The following is a 27,706-nucleotide window of genomic DNA, read 5'->3' as shown; positions in this document are numbered from 1 at the left end:
CTATCGACAGTGGGAAACCATCATTGTCTCCTGATTGATAGATTCTTACAGGTGTTCGACTTCAGCTCATCCATTCACACTTGTTAGATTGTACTGGGTACCTTGACGCTCATTATCATTATCGGTGAGTAGTCTCGCGTTTGTTAACGGTATACATCAATGACTGGTAATCAAACGATTTCTCACATGGTCGACTTCAGATCATTTATTCCCATGGTGTAGAAATGTACCACGGCGGTCGGTGAAGACCTCAGGTTGTATCAGCATTCATTGGTTCACTTGACAGTTGCTCCTGTTACTGCTAGTTGATACCACTCCACCTTATATGTTGCAGTCAGTCACGGCGACATCCTATATGCTGGCACCTGAGTTTGCAGTGTAGTACCATCCTATTCCATCATGTTCAGTTGGTACCGTTTTTGGGATCAGTCTTTGATATCAGTGATCCGTTGTATCTTTCAGCATCATTGACAGTCTTATATGTGATATTCAGACATGTACTTACTCATTATGATCAGATGATCCATTATGTATTTTCCAGTTATTTATACTTGTATACTTAGTGGATCCGCTTGTACTTGATATGCGGACATGCTTTACTTTTCCTGAGCATGGGTATGCCCGCCTCAGACGGTGTTTCTTTCTGACCTCTTTTCGGTGGCTTGGCAGGCTGAATTCTGGTGAAGTCCTCCTCAGTTTTTCGGCAGAGTTCCTTTCCTTGTACTTACTTAATATATTTCGGCCATCATGTTCCCCTTCTGACCTCATATATTAGGGGGCATCTGTTATAGCTCCAAATCCCACTCTTATGGTTTGTGATGCTGCACTCATGGCCTAGGGCAACCCCTCCTTCCAGACCTGGTCCACAAATTTAAAAAACAGTGTTTTATTCCCTATACGCGACATTGCCCTGAGTTAAACGTGTGTACACGCGGGTCTGTCATACCCAACCCGCGTGTATCTACTAAAACACTTAAAAAATATATAATTTCCTCTTTTTCGGGCGGTGATCGCAGGTTTACCTGCTGGATCACCTGTTAGTGCCCGTGGCCCAACTGTTCCCAACCAACTCCTAACTAAAAAACTACTTTGGAGAGGGTATAAAAAGACATCAATGGGAAGGCCAAAGAGGAGAGAGAGAAGAGAGCAAGATTATAATGCTGAGATTTTTCCCTTAGATCAGGTCTGAAGTCCTTAGTGCTTTCTGCACTTCCCCCATCTTGCATAGGAAACCCTTGTTTCCATGTGTATTGGTGATCATTCATCCTTGATACCATCATTGGAGTAGGACTTGGAAGGAGCTCTTGTCAGAGGCTTGAGGCTGGAACGAATCCGGGAGGAAGCTTGCTTGGAGCCTGCTGAAGGTGTTTAGGTGATATCTTTCCGATATTTGTACTTTATTTGCCTTTATTTATAAAGAAACACGTCTTTGTTCCCGAATAATCTTTCTTTATGCTTATGAAATTCTTGTGTTGAATTCTTGTGAAAGTGGTTACTTAAAGATCTTTTATAACTAACTTTATAGCATGAAGATGATTTATATATAAGTATTTGTACAGGTATTGTTGTGTTCTTTGATTTGTTTGTCTTGCAGGTCAAAGAAAGTAGAAGGGAACTCCAAGGAGGGTTTGCACCATAACGGTCTTCTCGAACGTAGGACCATAGGTATGTGCCCTAAACCTTAGAATCTGCTTAAAAGTAAAGATGATGGCTGTGCGTGTGTTTCTTTAAATAAGCAATTTTCAGTCTGGTAGAGTCTTAGCCCAAAGGACCCTAGGGGTACTTTCCCTTCAACCACTGGGTATACCAATGTGATCCTCACACTCCCGCGTGTCCTCTGCCTCATGTTCAATCTCCTCTTCAGGACCCTAATGTCTAAGACCAGGTCTTCACCAACAAAATCATGTCTTTGACTCATCCTCTAACTATCTCTGGCCTACTTGCTCCTTTTTAGGAGATCTGGTGCCTTGATTTTGTTGACTTTCCCCACATAGTGTAGATGGTTGTACTCCCACAACCTGTGCACCTCTAGTGTCTATCTTGTAAGGACAAGGATGGATTTGGTCTAACACCTTCCTCAACTGAGCCAACCTCTCAGTGCTCTAATGGATTCCACCCCAGAAATTCTGCATACTAAATCTCCCTTAAGCCATGGGTAGTGTTCGGTGTAACTCGCCACTCTGCATACATGCCCATATCTCCCATGATCTTACTGGTTACCCATAGCTAGGCCAAGATCACGCTCTGATACCACTGTAGTGATCGTTAATAGGAATACAAGTGATAATAAGAAAATAATACATGCAACAAATTACAAAAACGAAATATTCAGCAAACACCCATATAAAAGCTGCAAATGGATAACTTTTGAGACTTTTTATTATATTTCTGCAAGTCAAATATAATAGATGATGGAATGGTGCACCTGGGCTTGTCTCAAGGAAAAGTCAGATTAAACCCATGTGGTAGAATAGCTGGAAAGATGGTTGTTCAGTTGTTGCTCTACTATGTTCTGCATTGCCCAGTAAACTGTTGATCTGCTGACTTCAGCCTGTTGCAAAGTCCCCAAAAACTGCCCAAATTTTTTTTCCCTTTTATCCTTGGACTCCTTGGAAAAAACCCAGAAAAACCTAGAAGAGAATTTCTATGATTTTGACTTTGGATTTTCACCCACTTGAGCACTGCTCTCCCACTACACCTGCTAAATTTTGGCCACTGGAAAGTGCCCAAAAATTTCCCATAAAATTATGCCCTTTCAACCTTAGACTCCTTGGACAAAACCCAGCAAAACCTAGAAGGGAATTTCTCTGATTTTGAATTTGGATTTTCGGCCTCTTGGGAGTTGCTCTCCAGCTACATCTGCTGATTTTCAGCCTGCTTGAAGGTTCCCAAAACCTGCCCATAAAATTATTCCCTTTTATCCTTAGACTCCATGGTCAAAACCTAGAAAAACCCAGAAGGTAATTTCTCTGATTTTGACTTTGGATTTTTAGCCTCTTAGGTGGCTAAATCAACCATTGCGTATTTCTCATTGCCCAGAAAACACACAGTCCCTTCCTTTACGTGGCTGGCTGACCTGTGAATCACTTCCTACAATCTTTGAAGAGATACCTCCCTAGGGCGAGCACGGATGGTCCCCCAAAGTAGAAGTTGAGTCTTCCCTATGGAAGACTCGTGGCTAAACAGCCAGTAGACTCGCTAAGCAGTAGAGCGTACAAGAGTGAGTTTGTTTGTCAAATATTTAAAATGAAAAAAAAATCAGAGTTGACCTCTCTTTATAACTCCTTAGGTCCCCTTAGCCTCATGTGGGCCCTTCCATCCACCCACTCGATTTCCCCTCCAATCATATTGAATGGATAATTCGAACTCCTATGGGTGGCCCCCACATTCCACTAGCAGCTAAATAAAGTCGATTTGGCCCCTATGTCCCTAAATCAAAAGTGTGGGACCCTCTTCCTTAGTAAAAAATGTGCAAAATTATGTAGGAGCACCTTGTTACTAATGTGTTTGAGAAGGGACATTCCATTCCTCCCCTCCCAAATGTTTCTTGCCCTAAGGCAACCTCAAAGCTGGGTGCTCCAAAATATGCTCACCCTCCGAGGTGGCATCCTAATCTGGCAAGTTCTTCCAATGCACCAAACATCGCTTGTCCTCAATCCATGTCTGCACAAACACCCTCTCTAATTGTGGACCCCCACTATCACTGCAAACATCACTAGGGTCCCAAATGTGCCATTAAATCATCCCTGATTGTTGTATTATCATATAGTGAAGGAGTCCCGCGATACCAAGATCCCATGCCAACTTGATCAACGTGAAGCCCCCTTGCTCCACTTACTATCCTTCCAGGTGTGGGAATTAGAACCCTTGTGTCTATCACCAATAAGTGGAGCATCCTGATTATGTAAAACTCTACCCCAATCCTCATGAAACGGATCTACTAAATAGTCCACCCCATGCACTTTGATTGTGGGCCCTTGAAGATACAACTCAATCCCTATGTGAATGAAGTCTCTCTTGCATGAGCTCCTCGTGAAATCCTCTTCTTAGCCATTATGCCATGTTGATGAAGTCTCCCACGCACTTAGTGAATAATCAAAACCTGATGGAGAATCTTGTTGACCCTCCCCTACAGAAACCAACTCACCCCTATGGGTATTTGAACTGCTAAGTACTATGATGCTAGGGTCCCATGCCCAATGTAGCAAGAAACTATCCTCCTGACCTTACAACACCCTGGTCTTCACTAATTATTTAGCATGCTCGTACTAGAGCCTCCTCTCGCATATGTCTTAGCCAAAATCTATGCGATGATCGAGGTTGGGCCCAACCTGCCAAAGCGACCCAACAGTGTCAGCACCTATCCCTCCATGGTTGGCCCCAATCTTGAGCAACAATCTACCTCACCCTATGGTGATGGCTTTGGTGATTCCCCATGTGTCTACCTATGAATGAATCAATTCACATGTTATCCTTCCCAGGTTCACTGAGTGGAGTATCCTACCAATCCACTAGATCCATGGATCCCATAACCATACTAGAGGTCCATAGCCCCCAATCCTCTCTGCTTGTCGCTATGATATTTTGCTAGCTATTGGGACTCCTCCGTGCCCCGTCTTTCACTCCTATAGGTATCCAATAGGTACGCACTGAGCATCAAGAACCTGTGTTGCGAATAACCAATTTCTCCACGCCTGACAAATCACACAACAATATCTACTATCCCAACTCCTGATGATGTGTTCTAGTCCTGCTAGAAGCCTAGGCATCATCCTTCCAACAAGGGCTACCATCCCTCGCACCTCATGCTTACCTAATGTCTCAATTTTTCTAGCTGGAAAAGAACCATACAACTCCCTTGCAGTTACCTCCCTAAGTGTGAGCCTAGGAGTGGAACATATGCTACCTCAATAATAAACCATGCTATCCCTAAGCCTGTATCTGTCAAACTATGCACCTACCAAGTGTCTCAACTGGATAGTCTCCTGCTAGCCCATGACATGCAGTGTCTCATCCAACTACCTAAGGTGAGCCTCCCATGCCTTGTTGCTTAAATGGAGAGTGTTAAGGGGCGACAACCAAACACTATGTGATTGTAAGCAACACTAGAGGACAATGGGTGGGTGTGTCACGAAGGGTATGATCAAGAGTCTGCCAAAATTCTCAAGAGTAATCATACGAATGTCCCTGTCTCTGCCTTGGATCTGCTGACAACCCCCTCAAGACTCTATCTCCATTAAACATGGTGTCACGAGATGCTCAACCATGTCCTCATCGATCCTAGGTGAGATGCATCCAATACTACACCTATTTCGCCTATCCATAAGTCTCCTTAGAGGTAATGCTCCAAGCGCCCACTGCACTACATCATCTGCCACTACGTACCAACCAGTATCACCGCACTCAACAACATGCCACTATATACCACAACTCGTCTATGTACACCATGGAATACCCTCAGCTAAAACCATACCATCATGTATCATCTTGTGTCCTGCCTCCATCATTGGACCTGTCACTCCACACACATCCTCAATGCGATGCGAGTCACTCCTCCTACCCCCTAGTGTCAACCGAAATGATGTAGAATACCACCATCTATTTCCATGCTCCTTTATAGGCCACTTCTCCTCTTTGTATAGCCCTGCACACAAATGGGTGCTATGGCCTAGAATTGGGTATGTATGCATCAGGCCACATCCCTCTATATAAAATTGGTTGCTACGACTTGACTCTGTGCAGTCTTGTGCACCACTGCCTACTATCATACCACCCTACAACATATGGTATCTTGCATGTGCCAAAGTGTCCTCCACTCTGATAGTGACCTCACCATGACACGCATCATGTCCCCTCGTCCATCCTAGTAGACCTGAGCATCCTAACTCCACTCCTACTAGGGGAGATATATCTATTGTGTCGATCCTCTGTGAACCTTCAGTCCTAAAGCTCATTGGGAGAACATCGTCTCCATACAATATCCAGTCTGGTGGCATACCCATGCCACCCCCTCCAACTAGCCCCTGCTAGAGAATGCTAATCATCCTATGCCCCCATGTGCAACTAACATGCCAAAACAACCGACGGAGTCTGCTCACAAACACCTAGCCACTAGCATCAACTGGAACTCCCTTATGGAATGCATGCTTTCAGGCAAGGGGTTGACTACCTCATCAATGTCATAGCCATCCTGCATGTTTAATATTATATAGGAAGCCTCACCTGGATCCCAATGCTAACCTGAGCCTCTAGCACCCTCAATGTTTAAGAGCTCCCACTGAGCTTTACTCTGGACTATGATCGTCTCCATGAGTCTAGCCCACTCCACTGGGTACCAACACAAAATCTCTTGCCATCCAAATCCAAGAGAGGGATCGAATGCATAAACTCTAGCACATAGAACAAGCCCTCCATCCTGCAATTGTTTCACCCTACACAACTAATGTCACCTCAACTCACCATCCTCGTCAACACATAAAATTTATCAGTGAGTCTCTGTATCTCTCTCTCTGTGATTCTAAGGTAGTCTAGAAATTTTGCAAGGCCTATCTATATAAGACCAGAGAGGGCTATTATCTAGAAGTACTTCAACTCTGTTGACGGTTTGTGCATCTAACATCTCTATGTCAGTGGTGGGACCCAAAGAAGACTGCTCATCCTCCTCCACCATGGGCTCAACATGAGTCACGAACTGCCCCTCCATGACTAGCTCACGCCCCTTTATGTGCTCTCCATGTTGTTGTAGGTGGTTGTCATCTCACAACTCTATAGTAGGTTTGGGTGACTCTATACCTATCTACTCCTAATCAAGGGTGGTGATGTCTCTCAGCACCTCATCATCCTATCATGGACCGCTATCACCTGAAAACTTGGTCACGACCTCAGATATCTCAACAATGGATGTCACCTTCTCAACATTGGACATGTTTGTCTCTCTTGGCACCTCATCAATGGATGGTCCTATGGGTGTATGCTCTACTTTCTCCCCCAAGGTGTCAACTGGCGCTATCAAAGAGGCCTCCAACAATGGTGACTCTTGTGCCACATTGGGTATACCAATGTGATCCTCACACTCCCGTGTGTCCTCTATCTTATGTTCAATCTCCTCCTCAGGCCCCTGGTGTCTAAGATTAGGTCTCCACCAGAAAAATCTTCTCCTTGAATCATCCTCTAACTGTCTCTAGCTTGCTTGTTCCTTTTCAAGAGATCTGGTGCCGTGATTTTGTCGCCTTTCCCCACATAGTGTAGATGGTTATACTCCCACCGCTTGTGCACCTCTAGTGTCTATCTTGTAAGGGAAAGGATGGATTTGGTTTGGCATCTTCCTCAACTGAGCCAACCTCTCATCGCTCCAGTGGATTCCACCCCAGAAATTCTGCATATTAAATCTCCCTTGAGCCATGGGTAGTGTACGGTGTAACTCGTTAGTGTGCATACAAGCCCAAATCTCCCATGATCTTATAGGTTAACCACAACTGGGCCAATATCACACTCTGATACCACTGTAGTGATCGTTAATAGGAATACAAGTGATAACAAGAAAATAATACATGCAGCAAATTACGAAAACGAAATATTTAGCAAACACCCATATAAAAGCTGCAAATGGAGAACTTTTGAGACATTTTATTATATTTCTGCAAGTCAAATATAATAGATGATGGAATGGTGCACCTAGGCTTGTCTCAAGGACAAGCTGGACCAAATCTAGGTGGTAGAATAGCTGGAAAGATGGTTGTTCTGTTGTTTCTCTACTATGTTATTTGTTGTCCTAGTAAACGGTTGATCTACTGACGTCAGCCTACTGCAAAGTCCCAAAAAATTGCCCAGAAAATACTTCCCTTTTAGCCTCATACTCCTTGGAAGATACCCAGAAAAACCCATAAGAGAATTTCTCTGATTTTGACTTTGGATTTTTAGCCACTTGGGAACTCCTCTCCCACTACATATGCTAAATTTTGGCCTGCTAGAAAGTGCCCAAAAACTGCCCAAAAAATTCTGCCTTTTTAGCCTTAGACTCCTTGGACAAAACCCAGAAAAATCCAAAATGGAATTTCTCTGATTTTGAATTTGGATTTTCGGCCTCTTGGGAGCTGCTCTCCAACTAGATCTGCTAACTTTCAGCCTGCTGGAAAGTGCCAAAAAACTGCCCATAAAATTATTCCCTTTTAGCCTTAGACTTCTTGGTCAAAACCCAAAAAAACCTAGAAGGGAATTTTTCTAATTTTGACTTTGGAATTTCAGCCTCTTGGGTGGCTAAATCAACCTCTGTGTATTTCTTGTTGCCCAGAAAACACACAACCCATTCCTCTACGTGGCTAGCTGAGCCGTGAATCACTGCTGGAAAATACTGCAATTTCTGTGGAACAACCTCCCTAGGGCGGGCACAGATGGTCCCTTGAAGTAGAGGTTGAGTCTTCCCTACAGAAGACTCGTGGCTAAACAATTGCTACACTCGCTAAGTAGCAGAGCGTACAAGAGTGAGTTTGTTTGTCAACTATTTAGAATGAAAAAAAAAAAAGATGATCTCTCTTTATAACTCCTTGGTCCCATCTTAGCCTCAAGCTCGCTCCTCCATCCACCCACTCGATTTTCGCTCCAAACATATCGAATGGCTAATTCAAACTCCTACGCGAATGGCCCCCACATTCCACTAGCAACTAAAAAAAGTTGATTTGGGCCCTACATCCCTAAATCGAAAGAGTGGGGCCCTCTTACTTAGTCAAAAATATGAAAAATTGTGTGGCAACACCCTGTTACTAATGTGTTTGAGAAGGGACATGACAACTTGGGCCCTAAAACTAAATCTCTTGTGACATAATGTGGAGCTTCAACATATGAAGCAAAACACTAAAATAGGAAGACAACATTGTTTGATTGAACTTTGAAGATAAACATTATCAATAACTTGTCATTAACTTCCAAATGAGTAGAAACATCTTTGGACGAAACAATATTCGTTCTTATAAAATTTCTTCAAATCTTAAATCTTATATTTTTAGATTCAATAAATTCTAACCTTAAAGTAAATATGATCACCCCAAAATTTTCTCCAATTAAGTTTATTGTATCCTAGCATTGTTTGAAAAACAATTATTTAATCTTGTTAAAATGTTATTCAAAATCTATCAAAATTCTTGACAAAATCTGTCAATACTAAAGCAACATTGTAATCAAAATTCTTCACCTAATACATTTCCTCTTAACTAGGAATCAGAGTTCCTAAAAGAATAATCTCATAAAAACAAAGCCACTTTGATAAAAAATAATCACCGAGGGTTACACACTTCAAATTTGTAAGAAACATTAACTAATCCATCATATGGCTTGGGAATATATTTAGTAAAACCTCTACTCAAAGCGCCACCAAATATAGCTTCTTCCTAGAATTTCAATATGTCCTCTTTGCTAGAATACTAAAATGTTATAATATGACATGAAGCAATGTAATGGCTATGCAATTCATAGTAATTTATGAGCTGGCTTCAGAACAAGTTTATAAGATCTGTAATAGGGGTTACATTGAGTATAGTATTGGCGGAATTTTTCATAATGCAGCATTGTTGGGCAGTATGCCAACGATGACACATCAAGTGATCACTAACATAGATGATATTTTGAACATAGTTATTTAAGGTTGTGTGTAGAAGATTTCAAGAGAAGCTATGCATGACAGATTCTACATGCCTTAGCATAATTCACTCAAAAGATACAAAATTTATCTGAGAGGTTGATTTATCTTGGACAATGTGATTGTTATATGAAAAGGCATGCATTGGGCTTAAGATTGTAAAATATCTCATAACCTTTTCCAATATACTATAAATCAAGGCCAAGGAACACTAACACAGGGAATAATAAACATGCATAGCAGCTAGCACATTCATTTAAATTTTATGTCTAACTACCGAGAACATATAATTCATATCTATTTTGTCACATTTTACTCATTTCCTTGAATTAGAACTTGTCACAACTCTTTTGTCAAGCCTGAAAAAGAAAGGGATACCTAGACATTTAAATATCTACCTAAATTGAATCTACAACCAACTTACATTAATTAATTCAGAAGCTCGTTAGCGTTTTTATATGACATATTTTTGGTCCATGGAATCTTCAGACCCTAGGGATATATGAAAGATATCTAGGAATTCATCACATTTTTTAAACACTCAGACTCCTTTTTCTTGTGAGGAAGGGGGAGCATCTACAAAGTGAGTATGACTTAGGTCTTTGACATTTGGCCCAAGAAATAGATATTTGTTCACCTTACCTAGTGAACTTTCCAATCTAACAAGTATCCAAGAGCCTTTCTCGAGAAAGGTCGTGACCCAGAAAATTGGAACAAAACAACCCAATTTTAAATAAAATAGTTGATTATTATTTTTTCAAAATGACCATAATGAATTTTTTTTATGTTTAAAATGACAAATTCTTAAAAACCAACAAGAAGCATAATTGATATGCAAAGGTTATATGACTTCTAGACATGCTTGAAATCTTTATGTCGCTTAAAAAACATTTTAATGGTATTAGCAAGTTTTTTATCAAATTTCTTAAATAAACAATTATAGACATAATATATAGAAGGGGAATCCATTTCTATCTAAATTAGTAGGGGAGGAGCTATTACTAATTATGTGAGAATAAACTTGGGCCCTAAAAATAAATCTCTTGTGACATAATGTGGAGCTTCAACATATGAAACAAAATAGTAAAATAAGAAGACAACATTGTTTGATTGAACTTTGAAGATAAACATTATCAATAACTTGTCATTAACTTCCAAATGAGTAGAAACATATTTGAAAAAAACACTAATCATTCTTATAAACTTTCTTCAAATCTTAAATCTTATATTTTAGATTCATTAAAGTCTATCCTTAAAGTAAATATGATCACCCTAAAAGTTTCTCCAATTAAGTAGATTGTATACTAGCATTGTTAAAAAAACTTTATTTAATCTTATCAAAACGTTATTCAAAATCTATCAAAATTCTTGACAAAATATATCAATACTAAAGCAACATTGTAATCAAAATTCTTCACCTAATACATTTCCTCTTAACTAGAAAGCAGAGTTCCTAAAACAATAATCTCATAAAAATAAAGCCACTTTGACATAAAATAATCATAGAGGGTTATATACTTGAAATTTGTAAGAAACATTAACTAATCCATCATATGGCTTGGGAATATATTTAGTAAAACCTCTAGTCAAATGCCACCAAATATAGCTTCTTCCATTGATTTCAATATATCCTCCTTGATAGAATACTAAAATTTTATAAGATGACATGAAGTAATGTAATGGCTATGTCATTCACAGTAATTTATGAGCTGGCCTCAAAAAAAAATTATAAGATCTGTAATAGGGGTTAAATTGAGTATATTATTGCCATCAATTTGCATAATGCAGTGTTTTTGGGTAGTATGCCAATGCTGACACATCATGTGATCATATGATACTGACATAGACGAGATTTTGAGCATAGTTATTTAAGGTTGTGTGTAGAAGATTTCAAGAGAAGCTATGCATGATATATTCTACATGCCCTAACATAATTCACCCAAAAGATACAAAATTTATCTGAGAGGTTGATTTATGTTGGACAATGTGATTGTTATATGAAAAGGCATGCATTGGGCTTAAGATTGTAAAACATCTCATAACCTTTTCCAATACACTATAAATCAAGGCCAAGGAACACTAACATAGGGAATAATAAACATCTGTAAAAGCTAGCACATTCATATAAATTTGATTTATAACTACTAAGAACATATGCATCATAATCTAATTGGTCACATTTTGCTCATTTCATTGAATTAGAACTTGCCACAACTCTTTTTTCGAGGCATAAAAAGAAAGGAATACCTAGAAATTTAAAGATCTACCTAAATTGAATCTACAACCAACTTACATTAATTAATTTATAAGCTCCTTACCATTGTTTATATGACATAATTTTGGTCCATGGAATCTTCATACCCTAAGGATATATGAAAGGTATCTAGGAATTTCATCACATTTTTTAAACACTCAGTCTCTTTTTTCTTGTGAGGAAGGGGGATCATTTGCAAAGAGAGCATGACTTAGGTCTTTGACATTTGGCCCAAGAAATAAATATTTGTTCACCTTACCTAGTGAACTTTCCAATCTAACAAGTATCCAAGAGCCTTTATCAAGAAAGGTCATGACCCAGAAAATTGGAACAAAACAACCCAATTTTAAATAAAATAGTTCATTATTATTTTTTCAAAATAACCATAATGAGAATTGTTGATTTTTAAAATGACAAATTGTTAAAAACCTTTAAGAAGCAAAATTAATATTCAAAGCTTATATGACTTCTAGACATGCTTGAAATCTTTATGCCACTTAAAGAACCTTTTAATGGTATTAGTAAGTTTTTTATCAAATTTCTTATATAAACAATTATATGCATAATATATAGAAGGGTAATCCATCTCTATCTAAATTAGTATGGGAGGAGCTCTTACTAATTAGGTAAGAATAAACTTGGGCCCTAAAAATAAATATCTTGTGACAAAATGTGGAGCTTCAACATATGAAACAATACACTAAAATAAGAAGACAAAATTGTTTGATTCAACTTTGAAGATAAACATTATCAATAACTTGTCATTAACTTACAAATGAGTAGAAACATCTTTGAACAAAACACTAATCATTCTTATAAACTTTCTTCAAATCATAAATCTTATATTTTAGATTCAATAAAGTCTAACCTTAAAGTAAATATGATCACCCTAAAATTTTCTCCAATTAGTTATATGGTATCCTAGTGTTGTTAAAAAAAACTTTATTTAAGCTTATCCAATCATTATTCAAAATCTATCAGTACCAAAGCAACATAGTAATCAAAATTCTTCGCCTAATACATTTCCTCTTAACTAGGAATCAGAGTTCCTAAAAGAATAATCTCATAAAAACAAAGCCACTTTGATAGAAAATAATCACCAAGGGTTACACACTTGAAATTTGTAAGAAACATTAACTAATCCATCATATGGCTTGGGAATACATTTAGTAAAACCTCCAATCAAAGCACCACCAAATATAGCCTCTTCCTAGAATTTCAATATATCCTCTTTGATAGAATACTAAAATTCTATAAGATGACATGAAGCAACGTAATGGCTATGCAATTCACAGTAACTTACGAGATTTCCTGAGGACAAATTTATAATATCTGTAATAGGGGTTACATTGAGTATAGTATTGCCATAAATTTTCATAATGCAATGTTTTTGGGTGGTATGTCAATGGTGGCACATCATGTGATCCTATGACACTGGAAAAGACGATATTTCAAGCATAGTTATTTAAGGTTGTGTGTAGAAGATTTCAAGAGAAGCTATGCATGACAGATCCTACATGCCTTAACATAATTCACCCAAAAGACAAAAAAATTATCTGAGAGGTTGATTTATCTTTGACAATGTGATTTTTACATGACAAGTCATGCATTAGGCTTAAGATTGTAAAATATCTCATAACCTTTTCCAATATACTATAAATCAAGGCCAAGGAACACAAACATAGGGAATAATAAGCATGAGTAGAAGCTAGCACATTCATATAAATATGATGTCTAACTACCGAGGACATATGCTTCATAATCTATTTTGTTACATTTTTCTCATTTCATTGAATTAGAACTTGCCACAACTCTTTTGTCGATGCCTAAAAACAAAGGGATACCTAGAAATTTAAAGATCTACCAAAATTGAATCTACAACTAACATACATTAATTAATTTAGAAGCTCGTTAGCATTGTTTATATGACATATTTTTGGTCCATGCAAACTTCAGAACCTAGGGATATATGAAAGATATATAGGAATTTCATCACATTTTTTAAACACTCAATCTCCTTTTTATTGTGAGGAAGGGAGATCATCTACAAAGTGAGCATGACTTAGGTATTTGACATTTGGCCCAAGAAATAGAGATTTGTTCACCTTACCTAGTGAATTTTCCAATCTAACAATTATCCAAGATCCTTTCTCGAGAAAGGTCGTGACTTATAAAATTGGAACAGAACAACCCAATTTTAAATAAAATAGTTCATTATTATTTTTTCAAAATGACCATAATGAGAATTGTTGATTTTTAAAATGACAAATTGTGAAAAACAATAAGAAGCACAATTGATATGTAAAGCTTATAGGACTTCTAGACATGCTTGAAATATTTATGCCACTTAGAAAACCTTTTAATGGCATTAGTAAGTTTTGTATCAAATTTCCTTAAATAAACAATTATAGGAATAATATATAGAAGGGTAATCCATTTCTATCTTAAATTATTAGGGGAGGAGCTCTTACTAGTTAGGTAAGAATAAACTTGGGCCCTAAAAATAAATCTCGTGTGACATAATGTGGAGCTTCAACATATGAAACAAAACACTAAAATAAGAAGACAACATTATTTGATTGAACTTTGAAGATACAAAATTATCAATAACTTGTCATTAAGTTCCAAATGAGTAGATACGTCTTGAACAAAACACTAATCATTCTTATAAACTTTCTTCAAACCTTAGATCTTATTTTTTAGATTTAATAAATCCTATCCTTAAAGTAAATATGATCAACCTAAACTCCAATTAAGTATATTGTATCCTAGCATGGTTAAAAAAAACTTTATTTAATCTTATCCAAACATTATTCAAAATATATCAAAATTCTTGACAAAATCTATCAATACTAAAACAACATAGTAATCAAAATTCTTCGCCTAATACATTTCCTCTTAACTAGGAATTAGAGTTCCTAAAAGAATAATCTCATAAAAACAAAGACACTTTGACAGAAAATAATCACTGAGGGTTACACACTTGAAATTTGCAAGAAACATTAAGTAATACATCATATGGATTGGGAATATATTTAGTAAAACCTCTAGTCAAAATGCCACCAAATATAGCCTCTTCCTAGAATTTCAATATATCATCTTTGATATAATACTAAAATTTTATAAGATGACATGAAGCAACGTAATGGATATGCAATTCACAGTAATTTATGATCTAGCTTCTAAATAAATTTATAAGATCTGTAATAGGGGTTACATTGAATATAGTATTGCTAACAATTTGCATATTGTAGTGTTGTTGGGTGGTATTCCAATGGTGACACATCATGTGATCATATGACACTGACATAGATGATATTTCAAGCATAGTTATTTAAGGTTGTGTGTAGAAGATTTCAAGAGAAGCTATGCATGACAGATTCTACATGACGTAACATAATTCACCCAAAAGATAAAAAAAAATTATCTAAGAGGTTGATTTATCTTGGACAATGTGATTGTTATATGACAAGGCATGCATTGGGCTTAAGATTGTAAAATATCTCATAACCTTTTCCAATATACGAGAAATCAAGGCCAAGGAACACTAACATAGGGAATAATAAACATGCGTAGAAGCCAAGACATTCATATAAATGTGATGTCTAACTACCTAGAACATATTCTTCATAATATACTTTTCACATTTTGCTCATTTCATTGAACTATAACTTGCCACAATTCTTTTATCTTTGCCTAAAAAGAAAGGGATACCTAGAAATGTAAAGATATACCTAAATTGAATCTACAACCAACTTACATTAATTAATTTAGAAACTTGTTAGCATTGTTTATATGGCATAGTTTTTTTCCATGGAATATTTAGAACCTAAGGATATATGAAAGATATCTAGGAATTTCATCACATTTTTTAAACGCTCAGTCTCCTTTTTCTTGTGAGGAAGGGGGATCATCTACAAAGTGAGCATGACTTAGGTCTTTGACATTTGGCCCAAGAAATAGATATTTGTTCACCTTACCTAGTGAAATTTCCAATCTAACAAGTATCCAAGAGCCTTTCTCAAGAAAGGTTGTGACCTAGAAAATTGGAACAAAACAACCCAATTTTAAATAAAATAGTTCATTATTATTTTTTCAAAATGACCATAATGAGAAGTGTTGATTTTTAAAATGAAAAATTGTGAAAAAACAACAATAAGCACAATTGATATGGAAAGCTTATATGACTTCTGGACGTGCTTGCAATATTTATGCCACTTAAAAAACCTTTTAATGGTATTAGTAAGTTTTGTATAAAATTTCTTAAATAAACAATTATAGGCATAATATATAGAAGGGTAATCCATTTCTATCTAAATTAGTAGGGGAGGATCTCTTAGTAATTAGGTAGGAATAACCCTGGGCCTTGAAAATAAAGCTCTTGTGACATAATGTGGAGCTTCAACATATGAAACAAAACACTAAAATAAGAAGACAACATTGTTTGATTGAACTTCAAAGATAAACATTATCAATAACCTGTCATTAACTTGCAAAATAGTAGAAACATATTTGAACAAAACATTAATCATTCTTATAAACTTTCTTCAAATCTTAAATCTTATATCTTAGATTCAATAAATTCTATCCTTAAAGTAAATATGATCACCTTAAAATTTTCTCCAATTAAGTATATTGTATCCTAGGATTGTTAAAAAAAACTTTATTTAATCTTATCAAAATTTTATTCAAAATCTATCAAAATTCTTGACAAAATCTATCAATACTAAAGAAACATTGTAGTCAAAAGTATTCACCTAATACATTTCCTCCTAACTAGGAATCATAGTTCCTAAAAGAATAATCGCATAAAAACAAAGCCACTTTGACATAAAATAATCACCGAGGGTTACACACTTGAAATTTGTAAGAAACATTAACTAGTCCATCACATGGCTTTGGAATATATTTAGTAAAACCTCTAGTCAAAGCGCCACCAAATATAGCCTCTTCCTAGAATTTCAATGTATCCTCTTTAATAGAATACTAAAATTTTCTAAGATGACATGAAGCAATGTAATGGCTATGAAATTCACAGTAATTTATGAGCTGGTTTCAGAACAAAATTATAAGATATGTACCACCAAATATAGGCTCTTCATAAAATTCTAGTAGACCATTTATAATTAGAATAAAATTAGTTCAATAAACCCCCTATAGTTTGCTATAGAATGCTCAAAGTGGACACTACTTTAGATCTAACTGGAATGCTCGCTTGGAAGAGTTGTAGATGCATATTTCTGTAGGATCCTATTGCAGATAAGAATATGGCTTGGAATGAAATGGCTGATAGGTAGAAGTGTTGGTTTGGATAGAAGGTGGATGGTAATTTATGAATATGATGAATGGAAATTTAGGGAGTGAATGTAAAATTGGAAGAATGTATGTGGAAGAAGTATGTAAGAATGATAAAGATAGCCTTGAGCACTTGATTTTCTTCAATCTTTTTTGGGCCAAAGCATCAAGTACATATTGAAGGAACGAAATAATTGCATTTCACTTTGACAAATTACTCAATGTGGCATATTGTATTGTAACCTCCCCATTGATACCTTACCCTTAACTTACCTGACCCTAACCTGACCTTCCACGACAGGGAAGCGATATTGATGAGTTCTCCTAACCAACCTGTTTGGTACAGGAAATTTCCTTTATTTGAAACCAAAATTAACCTGCTAACATGCTCTCTCTTCTAGAGAAAGAGAGTCAAACAAGGTATTCAAATGAAAAGGTTATCATTTGGAAGAATTTGAATTTGCGGGAGTGCTAGAAATCGAAATGTTTGAATCAGTTGACTAAATTGACAATGGGTAATTTTTTTTTTGTAATACATGTCTAGGCTCACACAATCGAATAAAAAACGTGAATGCAAATACCATGTAATGCTTTGATATATTACTTGGGGAAAAATAAAAATCAAATTCCAAAATTGTATCATTCTGGATTTTTCCAAAGAGTTCATCAATTGATACTATATCCTTTAATTTGGATTTTGGAGTTTTGTTGTTCTATAATTGTTAAGTGCCAAGAAGCCTGAATAATTTGAATATGAGGAAGTGCCAAAAATCAAAATGTTTGAATTAGTTGACCAAATTGACAATGGGTAAATTGGTTTTTTTATTAGTACACATCTAAGCTCACACAATCGAATACGAATGTGAATCCAAATACCATATAATTCTTTGATATATTACTTGGGGAAAAAGAAAAATTGAAGGACAAAACTATCTCATTTTGGATTTTGCCACAGAGTTCATCAACTAAGATCAAATCCTTTAATTTGAATTTTGGAGTTTTGCTAGTCTAGATACTTTGGAGTTACTCATCTCCAAAATTGTCTTTGAAATCTGTGTGTTTAGGTTTTTTCTGAAGACTCTTTTCCTGTCCAAGGTTTTTCTATTAACATGATCAACCTCCCCTTTCGTCTTGAAACATTACTAAAAGGAAGATCTCACTATCTCACTTAATTTTTCATTTTACACCCTGAGTCAGGATTAGGCCTTTGTATGCTAACTTTTATGTAATATTCATAAGCGTTACGAAAGTACCTTACTCTGTTTGACCTAAAATTTTCTTGAAACTTAGATTTTGGTATCTGGAGCATTCTCCCTTTTTCCAGTAAGTCATTGGTCCTTGTGAGATTTTTAGGATATACGTTATATTTGACCAAAAATAGATTTATCAAATTAAGTTAAAAAATTGAAGGAAATAAGTTTTATGATTATGAAAATTTTGTTTTGGTGTCAAACATAAATTCTGATTTCTTTTCAATTTATTTCTATTCTATTTAAGAAAAAAAAGATTCAATTTATTCTATTACATCAGGCCATTTTCACTAAGAATAGTTCCAATTCCCAACACAAACTAAAACAATGAACTCAGATTTCTATGTTTCAAAACAATAACATATCAAATTTAACCAAGAATGTTACTCAATAATTTATAAAGGAATAAGATTATTCCTTTGTAGTGGATTGTGTTGACCAACATGAGTCCTTCCACATACTGTTTGCAGTAGACACCTTCATAATTGCATATGTTACAACTTTGAGGTACATAGTCTTAAGTAAGATAAGGTGAAGGGGATTTAATCTAGGTTAGTGTGTAGAAATAAAAATCCACATTGTAAATTTAAGATTTCGATTGAATAGAACTAGTCATTCCGTGTTGAGAGGAACCTCGATCCACTTTGATAAAATGTAGTTGGACAAAAGTTGTCTAATCAATAATGAATGATCTATATTCCACTATAATTCACGCACTCTATAGAAGAGTTTTAGATTGAATATTTGTTGAGTGACAAGAATCTTGAAGAATTTCAATCTATGGAAGAGCCAAAAATCGAAATGTTTGAATCAATTTACCAAACTAACAATGGGTAATTTTTTTTTTTTGTAGTACACATCTAAGCTCAACAGATCGAATAAAAAATGTGAATGCAAATACCATATAATGCTTTGATATATTACTTGGGGAAAACTAAAAATCAAAGGACAAAATTGTGTCATTCAGGATTTTGCAAAAGAGTTCATCAATTGATATCAGATCCTTTAATTTGGATTTTGGAGTTTGGTTGTTCTAGATACTTTGAAGTTACTCATGTCCAAAATTTTCTTTGAACTCTGTGTGTTTAGGTTTTTTCCGAAGACTCTTTCCCCATACAAGGTTTTTCTATTAACATGATCAACCTCCCATTTCGGCTTGAAACTTTATTAAAAGGAATATCTCACTATCCCACTTAATTTTTCATTTTACACCCTAAGTCAGGATTATTCCTTTATATGCCAACTTTTATGTAATCTTCGGAAGCGTTACGAAAGTACCTTACTCTGTTTGACCTGAAAATTCCTTGAAAGTTAGATTTTGGTATCTGGATCATTCTCCCTTTTTCTAGTAAGTCGTTGGTCCTTGTGATATTTTTGGGTGATATGATATCTTTGACCAAACAAAGACTTATCAAATTTAGTTGAAAATTTGAAGGAAGTAAGTTTTATGATTATGAAAATTCTGTTTTGGTGTCAAACATAAATTCTGATTGCTTTTCAATTTATTTCCATTCTATTTAAAAAATATATGTTTTTTCAATTTATTCTAATACATCAGGCCATTTTTACAAAGAAAATTTCCAATTCCCCACACAAACTAAAACAATGAACTCAAATTTCTATGTTTAAAAAAAATAACATAACAAATTTAACCAAGAATGTTATTCAATAATTTATAAAGGAATAAGATTATGCCTTTGCAGTGGATTGTGCCAACCAACATGAGTCCTGCCACATACTGTTTGTAGTAGACACCTTCATAATTGCATATGTTACAAATTTGAGGTACATAGTCTTCGAAAAGATAAGGTGAAGGGGATTTAATCCAATTTAGTGTGTAGAAATAAAAAGCCACATTTGGAAATTTAAGATTTCTATTGAATAGAACTAGTCATTCCCTATTGAGAGGAACCTTGATCCACTTTGATAAATGTAGTTGGACAAAAGTTGTCTAATTAATAATGCATGATCTACATTCTGTTGTAATTCGCACATTATATCGAAGAGTTTTAGCTTGAAGATTGTTGAGTGCCAAGAAGCCTAAAGAATTTGAATCTGCGGAAATGACAAAAATTCAAATGTTTGAATCAGTTGACCAAATTGACAATGGGTAAATTGTTTTTTTTTGTGGTACACATCTAAGCTCACACGATCGAATAAAAAATGTGAGTGCAAATACCATATAATGCTTTGATATATTACTTGGGGAAAAGAAAAATCGAATGCCAAAATTGTCTCATTTAGGATTTTTCCATTCTAAAACTTACTGTATTCTAGCGAATCCCTTCTGGTTTTATAAAGCTCCACCACGAAGAGCGAGGGTGTGACTTAGAAAATATCAACGTCAATAGACAAATAACCCTTTCGTCCCTGCACCAACCCCTGCAACTTCACCTTACCATCCTTCGACTTCTTGAAACTGAACTAGGAAAGACCTAAAATAACCTCTAGCTTCGACATTATTCTCAATGTCGGCTGAGTCGAAGTGAACCTCGAATCCTCTTGCTTCACCACATCATCCTTGAACAACCCTGAGAGATTGAACCCTGGTGAGAGGGAAATTATGTCGAAGGCATTTAGGCAGGGAAGGTTGAGCCGACATCTTCCCACTGTCCAACATTGACATCATTGTCAGCCCGCGAGTGCTTGAAGCCCCAATAGAGCCAAGAAACCTCCATGAGATGTGAAATAGTGATTTTCATCATTGGGTTATGGTCTAGCAGTCAGATAACCAGACGTCGGACATCAAAGGAAAACCAGGGCGGGCATTTGAAATCCCCTTGTAGATCTTCTTATACATCACTATCAGATTCACATCCTAGAACAACAGGTAGCCCTCCAGGAGCATAAATATTATGACTCCATAGTACCAAATGCTGGCCTTGACTCCGCCTTATCCCTCCTTCGTAATAACCTCCAGCCAAACGTGTTCTGTGTCGTACGCCGTGTGAAGAAGACTGTCATGTCTGAACTTCTCCGACAACATGGTGAGCTCCAGTATTTCAACAAGAATGATGCAACTCCTGGGGCTTCCTTCTTTACTTTTATCAACCCGGTAGTTCGTAACAAACTTGGAAGCGACAATGTTGTATGCACAAGTACTAGCTCTTACTACAGGTGTTCACTTGGTCAGCTGGCGCAAGTTTTCTAGGAGCTTAAGCCAACTTCTATGAGTTCTCAGAAGATTTTTTTAACTATGACGAAAGAAAACTAACTCTACAGGTGTTATAGACATTTTTGTGCCTCGCGTCAAGGAGCAAGGAATGTCGATAATTACAGGGATCCTCAGTCCCTAAACATGTTGTTCTTACCCCTAAAAGAACAAGGTCATCAATCAACAGCACTTCCAATCAGTTCCCCACCTGAAAACACTTCAGAACAGGCTTATTTTGGATCATGTCAGCTGCTAAACTGAGCTTCTGCGCTGTATTGCAACTGTCCCACTCTGTACCTGCGCTGGAAGTCAAAAACTATGAAGGCTACCTGCGCTGGGCGAGATTGGCCAAGTGGCACAGTCATCCTGCAAGGTGTCAATTGCCCAGGAAGCTTCCAAACTGACACTTGGGTCATGAGATTCGCCCTGTGATGAGTAAGAGGTACTTGATCACCATGTGTAACCAAGGATCTCCAAGTGGACACAGGAACTGAAGATTAAATAAAGATGGAGAGGACACTAGTCAGCTATATGTCAGCCTCTAACTGACTCATCCTTTCCTCTTCTTCCCTATATATAGAGATCTTCTATGAGGTCTAGGGAGGCTGAAATTTTGTATAAGCAAGGAGGTGCTGTTGGTATACCGCCATGATTATTTGGGTGATTGTTTTACTAGAGGTCAAGAAGAGAGTTCTTGCTGCCGAGGAGGTGCTGCTGGATTGGAGCCAACATCATTGGTTGTAACTTCCTCTGGAACCCTGTTACTTTCTATCAATAAAGTTTGCATGTTCTCCTATTCACTTGTTTTACATAGATGCTTTGTGTTTACATGTGTATTCATTGCAATCTAATCCATGCTTTGATTATGAGTGCTTGTATCTGTTAGTTTGTTCTCTCTTGTTGTGCAGGTCTTGTGTGTAGCTGGATCGGCTTGGAGAGCAAAGAGCTGGGAGCTGGATACAAAGGAAGAAGGATAAGGATCAATCAAGCGCAAGACACCAGGTTGGTTGACCTTCTTTCCATTCTATCTATATACTCATAAAGAAGAACATGAAAACTTTATCATTCAGTTGTTGCTAGATTCTGTCACATCTAGAAAGGGTTAGGGTCATCCGCATCGGATACTTTTCCCCACAACAAACTGGCGACTCCGCTGGGGAGATCCTAGTATCTTGTTGTTGTTATTTGTAGTATTTTGCTATTTCTATCTTGAAGAACCGAGTACCGAATCGAAAAGCTTTTGACTATATCAAAAGCGAAGTAGAGGGTTTTGCTACTCTTGCTCCTTTGCTGAGCAACTTCAAGATTTAAAGAGCTAATCTACAGGTAGATCTTTACTCTTTGTGATAGATCTTAGTCCTCTTGATCATCCCTCTACCTGTACTTAACCCATAGCATTTTGTTTCAGTCAAAACAGTACATTTTTGAGCTTTTTATGACCCGGAATTGTCAGCAGACATAACTCTCGTAAGTCAGTGCAGGCTGTCCACAGGCAGTCTGCATTACAGCGCAGGTAGCCCCTTCGGGAACTGCGCTGAGAGTGAAACTGACAGTGCAGTACCTGCGCTGGTCCAGTTGGCCTTAGGCTAGCTTAACTCTTCCTCTGTGTCTTGGCCCTGTTTGCACTTGTTTTTGGCTGATTGCTTGCTGGTTAATGTATTTGCTGTATACCTCATCTCCTTGACTTCATTTCGCCTCAGTTGTGTGATGAAATTGTAAACTTTCTTTCAGTATTTCTTGTTTCAGTTACAATTTCCCATAGTGAAAAGCAAGCCTACAGCCTTGACCTCTTAGATTACGATCTTATGAGTTAGTGTTATTGCTGTTCATAGCTGTTTTGGATTGATTTGCTTTCACTTTATGGTTTGAATCTGTATTTTTCTTGTAGTTTAAACAAGTCTTTCATAAGGTGTTCTTCTGATTGTGGACAAGCTTGTTTATTCATATTTGAAAAATTGATTCAAAAATCATACAACATTTTCCTTTTGTTAAGCATCAACATTAAGGAAAACGAAAAGAAATACATGCATTGTGCATTTTGCATTTGACTGTATATATGATGATTTAGGGAAATGTGCATTATAGTGTGTGTTCTTTGATCTGTGGAAAAGTTGTGTCTTACTCTTTCCTCAAGTAGATTAAGGTTTTCATAGTTGAAAGACTGAAAAGATTTTGCTTCTCATTCTTAGATTGCATATAGGAAGTTGTATATATACATCTCGTGGCGAACCTGAAAGGCAAACTACTAAGAAAGATCAACATTAAAATAAATTCAATTTACATAACAACGCTTTGGAATTTAACGCAAACATCTAGAGGTCTAGGTAGAGACGTGTTCCGGCGTCGTTAAACATAGTGACTGTCGATCTCTACGAAGGTGGGTGATTCCTCCTGAGAGTCGGTGGCACTAACACGGATTTGAGCTCCCGCGTACCGTTGAGTATATTGGGGGACCCCTATAGGCTTTTATCCTTTTATCCTTAGGAAGCCGTGTCGACCGCCCTACTGATCGCGATGCAGTGAACACAGCATTCACGAAGATCGACCACCCGTACCGTAAAACGTATTCTGTGGTTTCGCGAAAAGTTTGGCACTCCCTCTACCTAGATCTCCAGAGCAGTTTCTTTTGGCCTTTTTCAAACTCTATAACTGAAAAAGTCCAACCGAGCATTTGTCACTTCGGGCTCGTTAATACATCGAAGGCGACTAGAGTCATCTTTAGCTTTTTCTCGACTCTTAAAACATGAAAAAGCAAAGTTTGTGTCTAAAAGCGTCGTAAATAAAATTTATCTTAAAGCGGAACATAATCACCTGTTATTCCCACGTTGATCTTTTAGTTGAAAAGTATGGAGCCCACCAACCAAGGAAGTAACCTTGGCGGAAGTCCAAATCCCTTCTCCTCTTGGGGAGATGTTGGTGCGCCCCATATGGCTACATTGTCGCTTCCAGGATTGACAATTGGCCTTCCTGTTTGGCTCTTTTCAACTAATGTAGTCCAAATCGCCACTAATCCTGAGCAATCGAATCAACAGTCAGAACCATCTGAAACTACCCACCAGCCTTCCACTTCTTATAATACTTCCTCTGATCCTCCATCTTCACAGGGTAGAGCCGGCAAAAGTCAGCCTCCCAAGGAGAAGAAGGAAAAGAAGAAGAAAGGAAAGAAGCAGAAGGAGCCTCTGGCGAAGGCGACTGGGGGCAAGCAGAAGAAAACTGACAAAAACCCACACACTGCACCGACCGGGCCTAAATCGCCATGTGTCATTTGCAAAGGGATCCATTTCCATCGTGATTGTCCTTGTATTCCCCGGATACTGAAGGACTGGTCCCCAAGGTTGCACAATCCGGTAGCATCAACCTCTGGTTGTCAAGTTGATTGCTTTCCGTCAACTAGCGAGAGTGAAGGACGAAGAAGGGGACCAAGATCGCCCTGTCTATTGTGTGAAGGTAGTCATGCCATCCACAAATGTCCATTCTTAGATGAGGCCAAGAGAGTTTTGGAAGATCGCCCGGTGTCACCGTTGCGACTTCCGCCTGGATATAAAAAACTCGCGCCTAATCCCTCGACAGTTGTAAATCCAGTTGGCCCTCTTAAGTGGTCAGCTGAAGTGTCGGTCATCGACAATGAACCTACAGAATCTAGACCAGACGAAAGTCTAAAGGTCGAAACGGCAGTTGACCCAGTTCTTCCTTCAGAGGTTCTATCGTCCAATGACCCCGTCATTGAAGACCCGTCTTCAAATGACACCGTCACCGAAGAGTCATCTTCATGTGGCACTCTCGCTGATGAGAACAAGGATGACACCATCCAGGTTCTCTTTATCAGCACCGACTCCGACGAGCATCTGGGCAATGCGCCCATTCCTTTATCGCAGGAAGGAACATCATCAGAGTCGCATCCGGCTGTATATTCGGTCCCACCACCAAGCAACCTGGTTGTATCCTTTGATTGGAATCAACTAGGCAGACCCCGGTTACCAGCCAGCATACCATTCAGAATCATTGTCCAGATCTATAGAATGATCATGGCTGGTACTATCATTGATGAAGGGGCATCTGTGAGTATCCTTTCCTCTATTGCTTGGAAAGCACTGGGTTCCCCGGCGCTTTTACCTGAGTTAAGAAATCTCTCAGGTTTTGATAAAGGAACCAGTCGACCATTAGGAATCCTCCCCGATGTACCTGTTACATTGAAGGGGAAGACCGTCAGGATGAACATGTTGGTAGTTCAAGGACCCTTGGATTATAACCTACTCCTTGGACGCGACTATATTTATTGCATGAGAGCGATAGTCTCCTCACTCTTTAGAGTAATGTGTTTTCCACACGAAGGAAGAGTGGTCAAGCTCGTAGACCAACTTTCATTTCCGGGATCTCACATCGCAAATAGTCAAATACCAATCCTAAATGGTCTGTTCGCTCAAGATTCGCCTCCGCCCCCAGTCCTCCTTCCCGATGAATGCGAGTGATTCGGAAGGAAAGACTAGGACCCAGGGGGCATGCACCCTGGTCTGCTTCGGGCAGAAGAAACTCCGGGTATAAGGAAGAATTTCCGCAGAAGAATATGACTAGTCCGTACCCCGTCCGTGGAAGGAAGTGGGGTTGTTCTGGAATAATAATCTTTTGTTAAAGTTATGTGTTTGGCAAAAGAGTCATTCACCTTTGTCTAAAAAAGTGGGCAATGCCCAAGTGGGATTTTCCTTATTGCAACAAATAGTAAACATCCTTGAATTCCAGCCTCGCCCATCAAAACATATGTTTTGAAGGATAAGCAGGGGCAGCTTACAAGGAGGGGGACTATTTTGTTTTGACAGAAGGTAACCATCTTAGGACAACCCAATGATAGACACCGCCGAAGAAAGAGATTGATTTGCGGCAGCGAATAGAACCACTCTTCGGATAATAAGAAAGAGACAAGCCTCCCTCGATAATACCTATGTTTTATCTTTGAGTAGTGTTCTTCTATTGTCACAAATAGCTGTTTGTTAAAAGTGGGCCGACAGGAAGTCTGAGTACTGCGTAAGACCCCTTAAAATAACGAGAAGACTAGTATCGTTAGCATTAGATTGGCAAGATGACAAGTAACTGTGAACACCCAAAGAAAAACAAAAGTAGAAGAGAGGAGGGGTGGGGCCTCGAAATTCTATTCTATACCTGGGGGCATGCAACCTTTTGGAATGCAAGCAAGGGACGACTATTGATTTTTTAAATTTTTAGGTCCTCCCTTTAAACCTGTAGGTCTAACCCTTTAAACTCGTAGGATTAGCCGTTTCCGAACTTGCACAAAGAAAGCCTGTGGGGCAAAAGTAAAATTTGCCAAAATAAGAGCATAGCTGTAGTAAGGCATAAGCTCTATAAAAATTGGTCCTTATAGGAGGCGTTCTTATGACTGGTATTTCGAGCAGTTTTAATATATAGTTCATGCTCATTAAAAAATAAACGCAAATCCGAGCAGTTTTAGGCCTGAATCCATGCTCGTTAAAAAATAGAAGAGGGTGAGCAAAAGTTTCCCCCAGAGTTCAAGCTCATGGAAAAAATGAACCGGTAAATAACCTTTTGAGATTGTAAATTCATTAGCCATAAGAACCTTGATCGTGTTTTCATCCACCACCTCCATCGTTCATTTGGCCAAGCATTCACTTCCATTTGTGTGTTTACCTCTTTTGAGAAACAGCTGCGAAGAGTGATTTCACCTAGCCATCCTTGTGACACTGCCGTGATTGGAAATTCCAACCTGTACCTGGAATCTGTAGCTATACCTGTCTATCACTCGTTTCTCAAAAGACGAGTCTTCTTTCAGCTCTTTTCACTGACTCGTAAAATATGAAAAGTTTGCCGAGTTTTGGCCTTCCAGCTCGTTAAAAGACCGGAACGCTATCCCTCCTCTAAATTTTAATCTTTTTGGACCTGAGGGATTATTACACAAAAGGATCGAGCGCTTGTCTTGTTCAGCTCGTAAAAGTATCGAACAGCCATCCCTTCTGTATTGTTTTATACTTTTTCGGACTTAAGGGATATGCTGACGAAAAAGGAACTATGGAGTTAACTTTCTGTACCTTTTCAGACTCTCTAAAAATGAAAAGGACCGAGTTTTCTTTGTCGTTAGACTCGTTAAAATGATT

The sequence above is a fragment of the Pinus tabuliformis genome, chromosome 2_2 (genome assembly GCF_031772625.1).
Source record: "Pinus tabuliformis cultivar Carrire ecotype Pingquan chromosome 2_2, CPIR1, whole genome shotgun sequence".
NCBI lineage: Eukaryota > Viridiplantae > Streptophyta > Pinopsida > Pinales > Pinaceae > Pinus > Pinus tabuliformis.
This window is presented reverse-complemented; position numbering follows the sequence as displayed.